The sequence below is a fragment of the Myotis davidii genome, unplaced genomic scaffold, assembly GCF_000327345.1.
Source record: "Myotis davidii unplaced genomic scaffold, ASM32734v1 scaffold361, whole genome shotgun sequence".
Lineage (NCBI taxonomy): Eukaryota > Metazoa > Chordata > Mammalia > Chiroptera > Vespertilionidae > Myotis > Myotis davidii.
Genome location: NW_006291011.1, coordinates 976,012 through 991,079, shown reverse-complemented (window position 1 = coordinate 991,079; position 15,068 = coordinate 976,012). Strand labels below are relative to the sequence as shown.

At 36.9% G+C, this 15,068-nt stretch overlaps 1 protein-coding gene across 31 annotated transcripts in view; it reads left to right on the top strand.

The window, feature by feature from the left end:
- PTPRD (protein tyrosine phosphatase, receptor type D) overlaps positions 1–15,068 on the top strand; it is an 833,389-nt gene that overhangs the window by 190,115 nt on the left and 628,206 nt on the right. For all 31 annotated transcript variants that reach the window (XM_015564215.1, XM_015564194.1, XM_015564191.1 and 28 more), the window contains exon 2: positions 7,068–7,106. The gene's annotated coding sequence lies outside the window, so the exon portion shown is untranslated. The remainder of the gene's footprint in view (positions 1–7,067; positions 7,107–15,068) is intronic.

Sequence of the window (15,068 nt, the reverse complement as noted above, 5' to 3'; positions counted from 1 at the left end):
AAAACTTATAATATTTACAAGAGAACTTTAGAAAAACATTTCTACTCAAACTCAATAAATTTTGAACACCTAGATAACTTCAAACAAAATTACAGCATTTGTATCGTGTGCATATGCATTTGTAAGGATTTGTTTTCTCTGTAGCATCTATTGTCAAATAGATGAAGCCTAACTTGCATTTGCAAGTTGTTTTATACACACACACACACACACACACACACACACACACAAATACAGGGTGTCCCCAAAAATGTAAACACATTTTAACAGCTAATAGCTCAATTTTGAAAATTTCCTTTTCAGGTTTAACTGATTTGAAATAATGAATGAAACCAGACTAAGCTTTGAGCAAAGAAAATTTATCCTAAAGTGCCACTAGGCTTTTTTTTATGGGGATACATAAAAAATAAAGTTTATATATATATATATATATATATTTTATCATTAAGGGTATTATTAATTTAAATGCAGGCAAAGAATGTCAAGAGGGGAAGCAAATTCTATCCTGGTTGACAGTTACATGTGGTGAGTCTTCCTGGAAAACTGGAAGGTGTGGGCAGAAAATAGGCTAGACAAGATGCATGTGATCAAGGCTGTGTAGAAAAGCTGAGGTATAACCTGACAGAGTAATGGGAAGAACACCAAGCATAGCGGGCACCAAAGCCAAGGATAGAGAGTAGAGTATCCAGTCAAGGAGAAAAGCCATAATTGGCAAAAAGAAGTTGGTGTCCAAGCAGATGTAGCTCAGACAGGGAAAAGGAGTGGTTCAGGAATTGGTAATCAACTTGATCCTTATCGTCATCATAATCATGATAGCTCCCTGTTACCATCCCTACCATGCCAACACAGCTTCACATAATCTATGATCTGGCCTACACCTTCTTGCCCACCCCTCTCTATCAGGCTCTTTCTAGCTCCCTATGTTCTATCCACAGTGGGCACATCTGTGCTCTTCACACAGTAAGTCTTTGCCACTTCCTCTTGACAGACTATTCTTTCTTTTATTCAGGTTTCAATTCATATTATCACCTTTCAACAAGATTTTCCTGATTTCCCTATTCAGTATATCCAATACTACCCATATGGTACCACATTATTTTGTTTTATATTCTTTGTAGTACTTAGATCTATTTGACATTATCCATTCATTTCCTTGTCTATCTGTCTATCTATCTATCTACTTTTGTTATTTATTAATTATCACCCATTATCATATAATCAGTATTGGGGCAGGAACCTGTTTTTCTTCAAACTGTGATTTGTAGTATCTAGAACTCATGATAGGTGTTCAAAAATATGTATTGAATAAATGAATGAGTGAGTTGAGTATTAAGTGCTAAACTCCACTACAGGCTGGCTGGTGTGGCTCAGTGGTTGAGCATTGACCCATGCACCGGGAAGTCACCAGTTCAATTCCCTAGTATATGTGTGGGTTGTAGTCTCAATCTCCAGTAGGGATGTGCAAGAGACAGCCCATCTCTCTCGTCCATGTTTCTCTCTCTCTCCCTCTCTCTTACTCTCTCTGAAATCAATAAAAACGTTTTAAAAATAACAATAAATAAATGAAACAAAATCCACTGTAATTTTCAAAACTCACAGCAGCTCTGAAAGATAATACTTATTATTTTCTTTTTACCAAAAAGGAGGTTGATGTTTTTCAGAGACTAGTTGACTTGCCCAAGATCACGTTGCAAGTAAATATGTCTACAATGCTCATTTTTTATCCCAATATAGTATCGTCCTTATTGACAGATAAGGGTCACATGAGATAGTGAAGAAACTATAAAGCACTATAGTAATTAATGTAAAATATTTTATTTCAATACTCATTATTGGTATGGCACACGCATTTGCAAACTGCGCATGAACATCAGCTAGATTACACTCTTTGAAGATACATGAGTTCCTGATTTTCTTTAGTTTTTATTATGGAATAACTACACCTAAATCAAAGTCTAGAGAAGTATACATCTGCTTATGAATTCCCTTTATTACATTTGTGATTAGCTGCTGATCTCAAAGAAGTTCCGTTCTATGTAATGACACCAACACCAGGGCAAAGCATTAGGGCCCTGGCTGACACAGGAAAACTTTACACAGTGATGGTACTGCAGGGTGGTTCTTTCTTAACTTTGGCTACACCAGTAAGCCCTTCAATATAGGGTAATATGTAAAGAAAAAATTAGTTACACCAGTTCATTCTTTTGGGGTAATAAAGGAAAATCATGTTCACACAATTTCAAGAGAAAGAGAAAATAGAACATAACAGACATAATAGTGAATAAAAATATATTGATGTAAACAATCCAGAAATGTTGTGAGACTACATAACAATAAACTGAATGCAACATTGGTACAAATTTGAATGAAAATGGAGTAATAAAAAAATAAGCATGAAACTGAACTTAAATTCATTCATCTACTTGTAATCACTTTTGCATCTCAGTAAATTAAGAAAGCTATTTAACTTTCTTTGGGGTTTTAGGATGAATCTCGACATATGTTAATCCTGGAAATGTTAAAGTCATCACTGGTCTTCATAATCAAATCTTTATTTTTATAGTTGATATCCTGAAGATATAAGAAGTTATTAGAAGTGATTATACCAAAAATGTGTGATTTAATAGATAACTATACAAAATACATGATAATTTCAGAAACTAACAAATATAAAATTTTTAAAAAATTATAAAGCGCTTTTCAGCCCAACTGGTAACCAACAAAATATATACTAAAACAATAAAAGATATAACTGACAAAAATGTAAAAATTGAAAAATGACAGTATCTATTATTAGCTACAGTGTGAGGAGGGAGGCACTCTCATATATAGCTGATAGGAATGTTGAATTTTATAGCCTTTTGGAGTGCAATTTGGCAATAGGTATTATAATTTTTGTAATTTGAAATGCAGGCTTGACTGAGTCCAGAAATTCATCCTAAGGGAGTAATCATGATTCATGCAAATATATAGCCTTAAGAATGTTTATCACAGAGCTGCTTATACAAGAAAAAAGTAACTGACGACTACCTTTATGATGGGTCTTACAAATCATATTTCATCTATAAAATTAAAATTTAAAATAACTATGCAGTACCTAAAAATGTTGTAGAAAACAACTCATATCATTTTTAAATATTCATGGAAAATTAAAATATTCATGCTGCTATTACTGAACTTGTAAAATATATTAGTGCATTGAAAAGAGACTATGTGACTACAGAGCAAAAAAAAAGTCAAAAGCAGTTATCTCTTGGTGATAAGATTTTGGATGACTTTTTTTTTTTTTTTAGTATATTGTGAACATTTTCAACAGTGAATATTGAGCTGATTGCCAGGAGATAGGTACATGATGGGAGGTCAAAGATGGTATAGGAAGGATAAATGTTGATGGACAGTGACTTGACATGCAGTGTACAGAAGATGTGTTGTAAAATTGTGCACCTGAAGCCTGTATAATTTTTCTAACCAGTGTCACCCCAATAAAGTCATACAAAGGGAAAAAACAGTAAATACTGAATTATTTTATAAAAAGGAAAATATAATGACACAAAATTATGATTAATGATTTAATCTGTATCACAAGCAGATAAATAAATGAGCAATATCACAGGGAGCAGAGGAAAAAAAGTAAATTAAAAATTAGAGAAGGAAATATAAAGACAGGAATGAGAGAGATGGAAGAACCATATTACGAACTGTGTTTCAGTCCAAGAAATGCACCATAAGCAGGTAGTATACCCTTCATTTTTGTTCTGTATACCAAAATTCACGGTCAGAAAAGTGTACAAACTTTTATTTTTATTTTTTTAAATATATTTTATCGATTTTTTTACAGACAGGAAGGGAGAGGGATAGAGAGTTAGAAACATTGATGAGAGAGAAACATCGATCCGCTGCCTCCTGCACACCCCCTACTAGGGATGTGCCCACAACCAAAGTACATGCCCTTGACCAGAATCGAAACTGGGACCCTTCAGTCTGCAGGCCGACACTCTATCCACTGAGCCAAACTGGTTAGGGCAAAGTGTACAAACTTTTAAAAATTCCATGTTTCTTTCATTTATTGTTTTCATCAACATCTGAAAAGTTGACATTATTTTTTTCCCAGGCCTTATTAATGACTTGGAAAATTCTAAATGAAATGAAATACAGTACACAAATTAAAATCACTATCAGGTACCATCATTAAGTATGTCATCTCATTATTATTATTGTATTGCAGTCTCTAATACTCTGCACTGTACAAGTCATTTTTGTGTATTTTATCCCATTTATTCTCATTTAAACCCTTGGAAGTTCTTTGTATCATTTCCATTTTACAGATGAAGAAACAAAACTCCAGCAAGGTTACATTACTCCCCAACATCTGGGGTAGGCTCAAAGTGAATGCAAACTAACAAAACTAGCTTTCCCATGTATTTTTCTCAACCTAAGCTTTACTTTAAAGAATGCCATTCATACCAGCCCTGAAATTTCTATGTTTTATTCTCCTTCTATAATCATAAATTATAACTTCAAAGTTGTTTGCTCTGATTCTGATTAATCACAATGAGTATGTAAGAGCTGTTGATTACAGATCATCACACTACAGAGTTTCCAGCTACTTTCAGCAAATCGTATCACAGACTTTCCACATTCCGTGTACATGTTGTCAAGTTGTGCAAATTACTTTGATTTTCTTTTTTTTTTTCAAATTTTAGCACAGCTCTATTCTTCACTTCTAAATGAATTTTAAAAGAATGTATAAAACAGCCCCGCTGGTTTTGCTCAGTGGATAGAGTGTGGGCCTGTGGACTGAAGGGTCCTGGGTTCAATTCTGATGAAGGGCACATGCCTAGGGTTGCAGGCTCGATCCCCAGTGGGGGGGCATGCAGGAGGCAGCCAATCAATGATTCTCTGTCATCACTGATGTTTCTATCTCTCCCTCTCCCTTCCTCTCTGAAATCAATAAACATATATAATTTTTAAAAAGCATTTTTTTAAAAAAAGTACTCATGAAACAAAATATATATCAAGATTATTTAGGAGATAGGCATTAGGTGAGGTGATTATAAAATTATAAACATGTATTATATAAATAATTAAACACTTAAGTGCTTTTAAGGATGATGTCAAGATTAAACTGGGGGCAGATTAGGTAACTTTACTACAATAGTGTAGTTTTGTTTCCTATCCGGATTGTAGAATTTAAAACATCAAGTTTAGAAAGTAGCCTCTAAGGAGCATAAGAAATAATTCGCTTCTTGTCACAGAACTCTCTCACCCTCGTTCTGGTTATTTGGGGGCAGGAGAAGGTAAGTACTTATCTAAGCAGATAAGCCCTCTGGCATCTGGACCCCGGGTTCCTGTTCCTATTCCCATGCAGTGATGGCATTTGCCTCCACTTCGCGAAAGCCTCCCACATTCATCTGCATGCTGGTCAGGCTCAACAGTATTTTTGGAGCTCAAACTTTTCCTCTTAGTTTTAGAAACCTTTACCAACTTAACATTTTCATTTGGCTGTCTCACAGGCATGTCACAAATAATTTGTCAAAGTGTAACTCTTCTAATTCCCCTTGAATTTTAGTGCTTCCTTCCTTCATTGTCTCAGGAAATGGCAGCACTGTACATCCAGTTGCTCAAACCAAAACCCTGGTCATCATCCCTGATTCCTGACGGTGTCCCACCTTCATGTGCAGTGCCCCAGCAAGCCTCTGCTTTATTCCGACTAACTCTGCCCTGCATTGACCCAACATCCTTTACCCCCACTGCCCATATGGTAGTCAAAGCTCCTTATAGAATTTCATCTCCACTTCCAGGCACCTTCTCCCCAAGTGGCCTTCACACAACATCCAGAGAATTTTTTAAAACAAAGATTACAGTAACAACTTCCATTTCCTTTCCAATGTGTTAACCATTGATGTTACGCCCTCCAATAAGTATATATCTCACAAGCTTCCATTTCTTCTTTTTAGAGCTTTAAGGTGTGGTGGACATATGCCGTGCATGTTAATGCACACAACTCGATGAGTTTTGACATATGTATATACCTGTAAAGCCATCACCACAATCAAGATAACAAATACATCCATCGACTCAAAAAATGTATTATGGCTTTTTGATACCTCCCTCCACCCTTCTCTACCTATGTCTACAGATAACTACAGATCTGCTTATGTCACTCAGAATCAGGTGGCATTTTCCAGAAATTTACAGAAGTGTATTAATGCTTCCCCTTCCTTAAACTACTCATAGAGCGTCTACTCTGAACTGATTTCTTTCTCTTCACTCTTACAAAAACAAACAAACAAACAAACAAGAACAACAACAAAACAAAACAAACAGGTGAGCAAGTTTAATGCAAATCATTGGGGAAATGCCAGCATGGTTGTCCAGTTTTTGGAATGGCTTGTGAAACTTTTGAAACACTGAAACACTTCCATGAACTTGTATCTTTTTTACTTTCATAAAAATATATCAATAATACACTTCTGTTTTCAATTAAAATCTTAATAAGCCTTTGCCTCCATTCAGTTTTGAAGTTTTGATTTGTCTCTCTATTTTTTAACATGATCATCTTGGTTTGAGAGATTGTATTTTGCTCGAGACCCAGTGATGTTAGTGAAGCAACTGAGTGGGCTCTGTGTGTGTTTACCAAAGAACTAAATCTTAACGACGTAAGACATTCCTTACAATGTAAGGAATATACCCTACTGTAAGAATGTTCAAGGACTTTTCCAACAGAATTTTTTAAATTTAATATTTGATGATTATATATAACTTATTTCAGTGTATATATACTTCTGATTATGAAGAATATTGAATTAATATTCTAAACTGTCATTTTTCTTCCCAGAATAATTAGAGCACGTTTTTGCTTCTTTTGATTTAAGAAACATTTTAAGTTGCTTTTTACAACAATCATCATGAAGGGAAATGCCAAAATACAATTAATTTCACTTCTCTTTGGAATTTGACGTTTTCCATAGCTGAGGAATATAAACATGCATCACCTAAATGAGCAGTATTTTAATAGCATCATTTTTACAACTTTTTAACTGGTGACACATCTCTTCTTCATTTAGGGAGACGTGTGGTGAACAGCTGTGGGATCTAAAGAACAGGTAAGATTTAAAGCATGCTTACGTTTTTGTTGTTAATCTTTTAAATTTTCTTTGTTTTGTTACTTAATAGTATTTTTTTAGTACTATAGGTTGTAGCCTCTGAAAAAAGTGTTAGCAATTTTATTGTGGAGCATGAGTAACAAAAAAGAACTTTTAACACTTTCAGATTATTCAGAAGCTTAAAAAACCTACATGAATGTTCTGTACATGATAGGTAGACATAGAGACATTATAGATGGAGTACAATTTTAAGCTCAAAGAAATGAGTATGTTTTTATGGTAAGAGTGATTATGAATCCATAGTGTAAACTTTTACAAGTTAATTTTTTTACAAAACATGTATTGCTATAGTAGTCTTATTCTTACCTCAGTAGAATAAGTCAGTGAGTGGTTGATTTAATTCCCCAAACCTACCTCGTGTAGAGCCATGACTCAGCACCTGAGAGTTTGGGCAATTCAGATCCACCCAGTACTGGAATGAAATGGATTGGGTTGATAAAGGTGGAGCCAACAGTTAATGGAGTAAGAAAGAGAACTGACATTTTTTTCTATTCCAAAACATAAATGATAAAGTTCAGCAAGATAACTTTCCCTTTATTAGCACAAAAATATGAATAAGTAAAAATTCATTTGTAGCAGAACTTGGAAACTGTGCTTTATGTTTATGGTTGTTGCTGTTGTTCATTGTTTTTCTGGTGACTATTATGAGTCGATCATTTATCATCACGAAAAGGTCTCTTTCCTCTCAACAACTGACATATCTTGGGAAAAATGTTTTGGTAATTTATGGTCCCCCATTTTAAAAGCTATCGCCAATAGTCCACCATCTATTATTTTTCATAACTATAGAGCAGAGTTCAATGGTGGGAGAGTAGAGAGTGTCCCTTCACTCGGAATCCAAAATACTGGGTGAAATCCCAACACCACCCTTAAGATCCAACCTAATCACCCTGGACCTCAATGGTTTCATTTTCAAAGGAGGCGAATACTACCTCTGCACAAGATTGCTATGGCATTTGAACAAGCTATCACTCTGAAAGTATTTGGAACTTGCATTAGTAAATGGCATAACTGGGGAGACTTGGGATCTAGCTCCCTAGTGCTTCCTGTCTGCAATCTCATGAGCCACACAAATGAATTTGCAAGGATTGTTGCAGGTGTTTGTACTTGTAATTCAACTTTATAATTTAAAAAATGTATTTTGGGGGTAAATCAACTTACCATTTTCAAAGCCTTTGTCATCACCCTCATGGCCCTCTGTCTGGAGTTCAGGAAAAGTCCTTCAGCCTCATAAGCATCTCTACCTGCCTTCTGGTGCCTCACATTCCTCTAATGGGCTAACGCTCAGGCCCTCTCCTCTATTTCAATAGCCCTGGACTGGGTGGTTTTATATATACTTCTTAAATATAATTTTATGTCAGTCATGTAAAGAATATCTGATTGCCCCTGTTTCCATGCGAATTCTCAGGAAAGATGAGCAGCATGACTGGGATCACCTGCTAGAAAAGGAGGGGAGCTGGAATTGCTCCCAAGCAGGCAAGTGTAGAGCCAGGATTTGAACCTCCACAGCACATGTACATTGCAAAATGTCCTGCTACCTTCCTTTGTGAGATACAATATTTTCATACAAATATTCCTAGAAATATAATCGCAGTGATTTTATCCACATTGGTGTAGACAAAATATTTGATGGAGAAGAGGAGGGGGAGCAAAAATGATTGCTAGTTCCCAGGGTGGGTGAGAGCAGCTGAACAGTAAGTAGTAAGACAGTTGCACTAACTCAGTGTGGTGCCTTGGACAATCTCTATGGGAGGGCATACATAAGCACTCAAAAAATATATACCACTCTTTCGTGCTTGGTCAGTTGACAGCATCAAGTCCTCTTGCATGTGCCTTTAAAATCCAGTTCATCTGCATTTCTATGATAACTTAGCAGACAAGTCCCAGCTCCTATATTTCTCTCTACTTGTTGGAATTCTTCTCCTCCTTAACAAAACCCCAAAGATCCTCTTTTCTGTATGTTGCTGCTTTTCTACTGTTGGTGTGAAATCTGTGGTTCATCTGAGTATACGTGCTGAAGTCAGGGAAGAGGGTAATTATTATATCCAAATGCACATTGAACGTTCCTTTAGAGACACCAGCCTTGAATTTCTATAAGAAAAAAAAATTTCTATAAGAAAAAAAAAGCTGTTAGGAAAAATAAAAATGAGGCTCCTACATGATTGGTAAATTATTTAATTTAAAAAATAATTGTTTGTAATTAACTTTATTAAAGTAAACCTGTTTCTTTAGACAATTTATCCTAAATAGACTACTGAACAAAATTTAAAAAAAATAATTTTCTTTCAGCTCCTACACACACACACACACACACACACACACACACGCATACAAACTTACCCATATGTACACACAGATTATAACAAAATCTCTTCCCTTTTTCAATAAAATATTTATATATTTTTTTAGAATAAGTAATGTTGAAAAAGTGATTTTGGAGAAAAGTTTAAGTGACATTAAACTTTTATGTGTTATGACATTTTTAAATGGTAAATAATCTATGCCTATTAAACACTGCGTTTTAAGTAGTCATTATCTTAACTTCATAAACAAGAGGCTGACTGTGTTTTACTGTAGAAATACGCTTTCATTGTGCTGATACCACAATATAGATTTCTCTTTCCTCAGATTGTCTCCACTCTAAACATACTGCTTGATAAAGATGACATAAAGTTAACTTGATTGCTAGGCAGCTGTATTGTTATCACAATAGATAAACACACTTATTTCCTCCTTGGAGTATTCCCGGTGAGGCATTTCTGGACAAGTATAATGCTTTCTTTTGAGTTGATTATGATCTTATTCACTCCAAGTAATCACATAGGTATCCTTTTCACTTTTTTAAGGCTAGATTTAAAGCATAGAAAAGTTCAGAGGGAAAAGGTAAGCTACTCGATGGTATTTTTCAGGGCATGATTAGAAACAGGATGTTCTTATTGAGAAATATTTGGAGTCTCACAGAAAAGAAAGAATCTAAATTGTGCAACATAAGCACATTGGCATAGATTGTGAAAACTTAGTGTTATCTTGGGATCACGGGAAAGTTTTATTTACAATATCAACTTCGCTCATGAAACTCAAATAAATGCTTCCAGAAAGAAATGAGGTAATAGCAATGAACCAAACAGTTGTTTATTTTGCATGGCTACCTCTATATTTCCAAAGAGATTTATTGTTCCCTTATGAATCTTACAGAGAGCTTACAGTTTCCTTGCTATAGAAAAATGTTCATTATCTACAATAAGCACTTATTATGAGGATCAGAAGGCACCAAGGGGGCAAACGTGCAGCAGCCAAAAAGAGTTCAAGGGCCAGGAAGCACTGAGTGCAATCTCATTGTTTGGCTGGTTAAATTACAAGATGCACCTACAAAGGATTCCCGTTCCCTAGGAAACCTGGCTTCTACATGACACCTTCAGACCACGAGAGTGCATGCCATGCCCTTGTGTGAAGGAAAGGAGGAGTGGAATTAGTCTGACCCCAGTAATGTCACTAATGCTGGCGATGGCCCCATCACCACCACCAGGGAAACACGTGGTGGACCCCTCCCAGTGCCTTTGCCCCAGGATGGTCCCGGAATTTTTATGTCATTTTTGGGAATCTGCTCAGGGTAGAGTTGGTCCTGTCTGCAATGCCCATATACTTCTAACCATGCAATAGTATTAATACTTGGCTTTTCTAACCTCTCTTTCTACATATTTACATTTGGGAAAAAATGTTAGTATTCAAATGGGCTGTTACAGGATAGTGAGTTAACTGGTTCCAATGCTGCCTACAATGTATCAGGGAAGAGAAGAAAAGAAGGCTTGTTGCTCGTGCCCTTTAGGGCAGGAAAAAATATCATTGGTTACTAATAAGCACGGACAGTTACCAAACATAGAAATGAGAAAGGGTCCTTACATCTTTGAAGACTCTTATTATTAGTTCTGTCTCTGAGTGGCTGCTTCTTCGCTATCATCAATATCAATGATGGAACACAACAGTGATGTGCAGTTCTATGGGTCATCCCCATGGCACATTTATTGTCCCCATCACCTTGACCGTGGTTTCCAAGATTAATTCAAGTGTCCATGGCCCCATCTATTAATTATTGCTGCAGAAGCTCTTTACAAGACATCAGAGTTTTTTTTAATTCTAATTTATTTATTCACAAATAGTTCTTATTTTTTTACTCTCTAGAAGTTGCTATACAAGTAAATTTTTTTTAAAAAAGTAATTCTTTATTGTTGAAAGTATTACAAGTCCCCCCTTCCCCCCCATAAGACATCAGAGTTCAGCCACTCTTTTGTTATTTTGATGGGAAGTCTCTAAAGCCTCAGAAGTTGAAAACAAACAAGCAAACAGAACTGACTGGAGTTTTCAAATATCAACGCATTGAGGGTTTTTTAAATTAGTATATGTCCTATCTGAATTCCTCCTTTTAAGAAGATTAATAGAAGATTAATTAATTTAAACAATAATATCCATAGTCATCATTGCCAGACCTGATATGAGATGATAAATGTTTGATCCAATTTTCCTTTCTGGATAAGGTTTTCTTTCCTGTCTCCGTCAGGGACCCAATTCCAGTCACAGTTTCTGAGAGTGAGTTCTTGGGAGTGGGTGTGAAATTGGGATAGACGTTTGCTCATCTTGCTTCGGTCCAAAGAGTCCACGGAGGATCTTTGATGAGCCCACAGGGATTAGGGCCATTGTATGGATGCAGGTAAACCGGGATCGGACGGCCACCCGCTCGGCTGGCACATTCCAGGTGCCCAGAGGTGCGCTGTATTCGGCTGGGTTGAGGGTAGGGGTTAGGTGGCCAGGTGCCACAGCTTGTACTTAGGGAACATTAACTCCCATTCTTTCTGCCTCTGTCAGTGTGATTTGCTGTGTTTGTTTCATTCAAGAAAGCAGGCAGTCAACACACTCTGCTGAAAACTTTCTCTAAGAGAGTGACCAGCTCTCTAATAGGTATTTGACACAGCAGATGTTTGGCAGTATAGGACCGTGGACAGTGCGTGCAAAGACAAATCACATTGCACCTTCAGCAGCGCATATACTAAAATTGGAACCGCACAGAGAAGGTGAGCATAGCAAAAGCAAGTCACAGATTTTCTTTTAGTGTTGCTGAGCTTTGTAAAATTTTGTGAAGTTTTACTCTTCTAACTGATGTTACGGGCGTAATGGCAAAGAAAAACCCTCACATGCAGATCATGGTGATTCCTTATCCTAGATGGCAGAATGACAAACACACGTATATGTGATACCGCACTTTAATGGGTGGAGCTTAACAAAAATTTCAATATTGTGTAAATATGCTTTGTCCTAATACCAGCTTAAAGTAGAATAATCATTTGACATTGTAACTAGTTTACCCATATTTCTGTGTGAAAGGAAAGCTTCTTGCCTTGTTTGATGTTCTTAGCCATGAATATTAAAAATCACCTACCCTAATAGCCCTGTGTAGTCATCTCAAATACTGTGATAACACTTGGCCCATGGGACTCACTCTGTATATACTGGGCAAGTGTATCAGCCTTCTACGCCGTGTAACAAATTGCCACAAACTCAGTGGCTAAGACAACAAAAACGTATTAGCTCACAGTCCCTGTGGCTGGGTAGAGGCACGCCTTACCTGGCTCTTCTGCAAGGATGCAGTCAGTATGGAAGCCAGGGCTAGGTTCTCTTCTGGAGGCTCGACTGGTACTGGACCCACTTCCATCACTAAGGTGGTTGGTAGAATTCATTTCCTTGTGATTGTTAAGAGCAAGAGGATCCAGCTTCTTATGCCTTTTGGCTGGAGGCTTCTCTCTGTTCCTAGAAGCTGTCTGAAGTCCATTGCCTCATGGCCCTCTCTGTGAGCCCTCTCATAGCATGGCACCATACTTTTGTAAAGCCAGCAAGGAAGAAATAGAGCCTGTGGCACCAGTCTGATAGCAAGATAAAGTCTTCTATAACATAGCATAACCAGGGGAGTGAAATCCTGTCACCTTTGCCAGATACTATTGGTTAGCATGTCACAGGTCCTGTCCAAACTCAAGGCGACTATCCTGTCACCTTTGCCAGATACTATTGGTTAGAAGCATGTCACAGGTCCTGTCCAAACTCAAGGCAAAATGTTATACAAGAATATAGCCATCAGGAGGAGGGGAGCCTGAAGACCATCTTAAAGTCATCTGCCAGATAGGTATCGTCATATAAAACAGTATCAGGGGCAGCCCTGAAATCCCAACTTTGAAGGAGAATTTAAAATCACATTAGAGGGAAAAAAAAACCATGTCAGTTTGGCTTTACTAAAGAAAATGTAAAATAGCTGTTGAGTTGTCACTACACTAGATTTGTGAAAACACCGTATTTATAGCATTTCCTACTATAAGAGGCTGACTCTCAGGACATAGGAATGTATTCTTAGCGATGCTGACAAAGAATAGCGTGTGGGCCTCTTTCCTTGCTGAGTGCACTCTGAGTTTCAAGGCTTTGAATAACGCAGTTTATTCTTAATGCACCCCTCATTTGCCTACTTTTATTTGGCCTGTAACAACCACAGAGGTGATTATAGACTATGTAATTATATGTTGCAGTTAATACCATTTTGCCATCTATTTATCCATAGGCCTGTTTTCTCACATCAGCACTTAATTCTATAATATTTAAGCCAAAAGCTCCAGGCTTACAAGTCTTCCAGGATGTGAAAATAATAGACAAATTATAAGTTATTCCTCAAGGGAACAGTGTGTTGGGGAATGTGAGACCATGTAGCATTGGAACAGCCACAGCTGGTGATCCCTAAAAAACTCCCACCTGCGTGTCTTCCCGGGATTCAAAAACAGATAGGATTTCTGAGTGCCCCTGCAGACCATAATTGCCACTTTCTACTTAAGAGAAGTAATCTCCAAGGTAACCAGGATACACACTTTACAACAATTTATAACCAGGGCAATCTGAGTTAGGAGCATACGACATATGAACCCTAATTCAAGGGAGATTTTTTTTTCCACACCAAAACAATAAACAAAAACCACTGAAATGTTTTAGCCCATTTTGTCTCGTTGGGGACACCCTTTTTGTCTGTCATATAATGAACAAGTGACATTTTCAGGTCACTACTAATCCCCCTCACATGTAACAGTGATCATGTGGCAATCCAATGTGTGTGTGTGTCAGCTGGGACCCTGTCGGTTGGGAACACTCAGAAAGGGTTGAAGAGGGTTCAATAAAGTGATTATTCACAGACAGGCAGGGTTTTCCTCAAGCAGGTTTTGAAAAATTCTTGATTTTTAATTGATGATGTTTTCCATTTTTAAGTGATTTTAATTAGCCTTCATTTCCATAACTGTGAGTAAGAAATATCAGCCAGAGGTCAGTAAGAGTGCGATGGCTTACCCAGGAAATACGGTCTCTTTCGTTTTTTCTATAAAAAGGATCATCTCTGTTTATATGATTGGTCCCCTTTATTTGACTGGAAAGACTTGTTTCTACGGAACAAAGACTTGAATTCTATCTATAACTTTCATGCTGCCTGAATAGTAATTCCAAAATGCAGATTTTTGTGTCTCCTCCCTGCTTGGGCGCAAGCTTTCTACAAGGAATGTAATGTATTTCGTGAATGGAACCTTTCATCTATGTCAAGCCTTATCTCTCTACCTTACTCCCCCTTCCACACATCCTGTGCTTTAGTACCACTGAATTTATCATATTGCTTCCCCAGAGGTTGGCTTCTCTTATGGTACCATCACCTGTATATGTGTCTCCTTCAGTTAACCCCATGGCATTCTAAATAACTTCTAATAGCCCTTATCATGCTCTATTATAATAATGTGTTTATATGTCTATACTTTCCAAATTCTGGAGAAGAATTTGAAGGTAGTTAACTCATCTAGTTTTTCTTTGTATTGCTGGAATAGACTTAAAATTAATTTT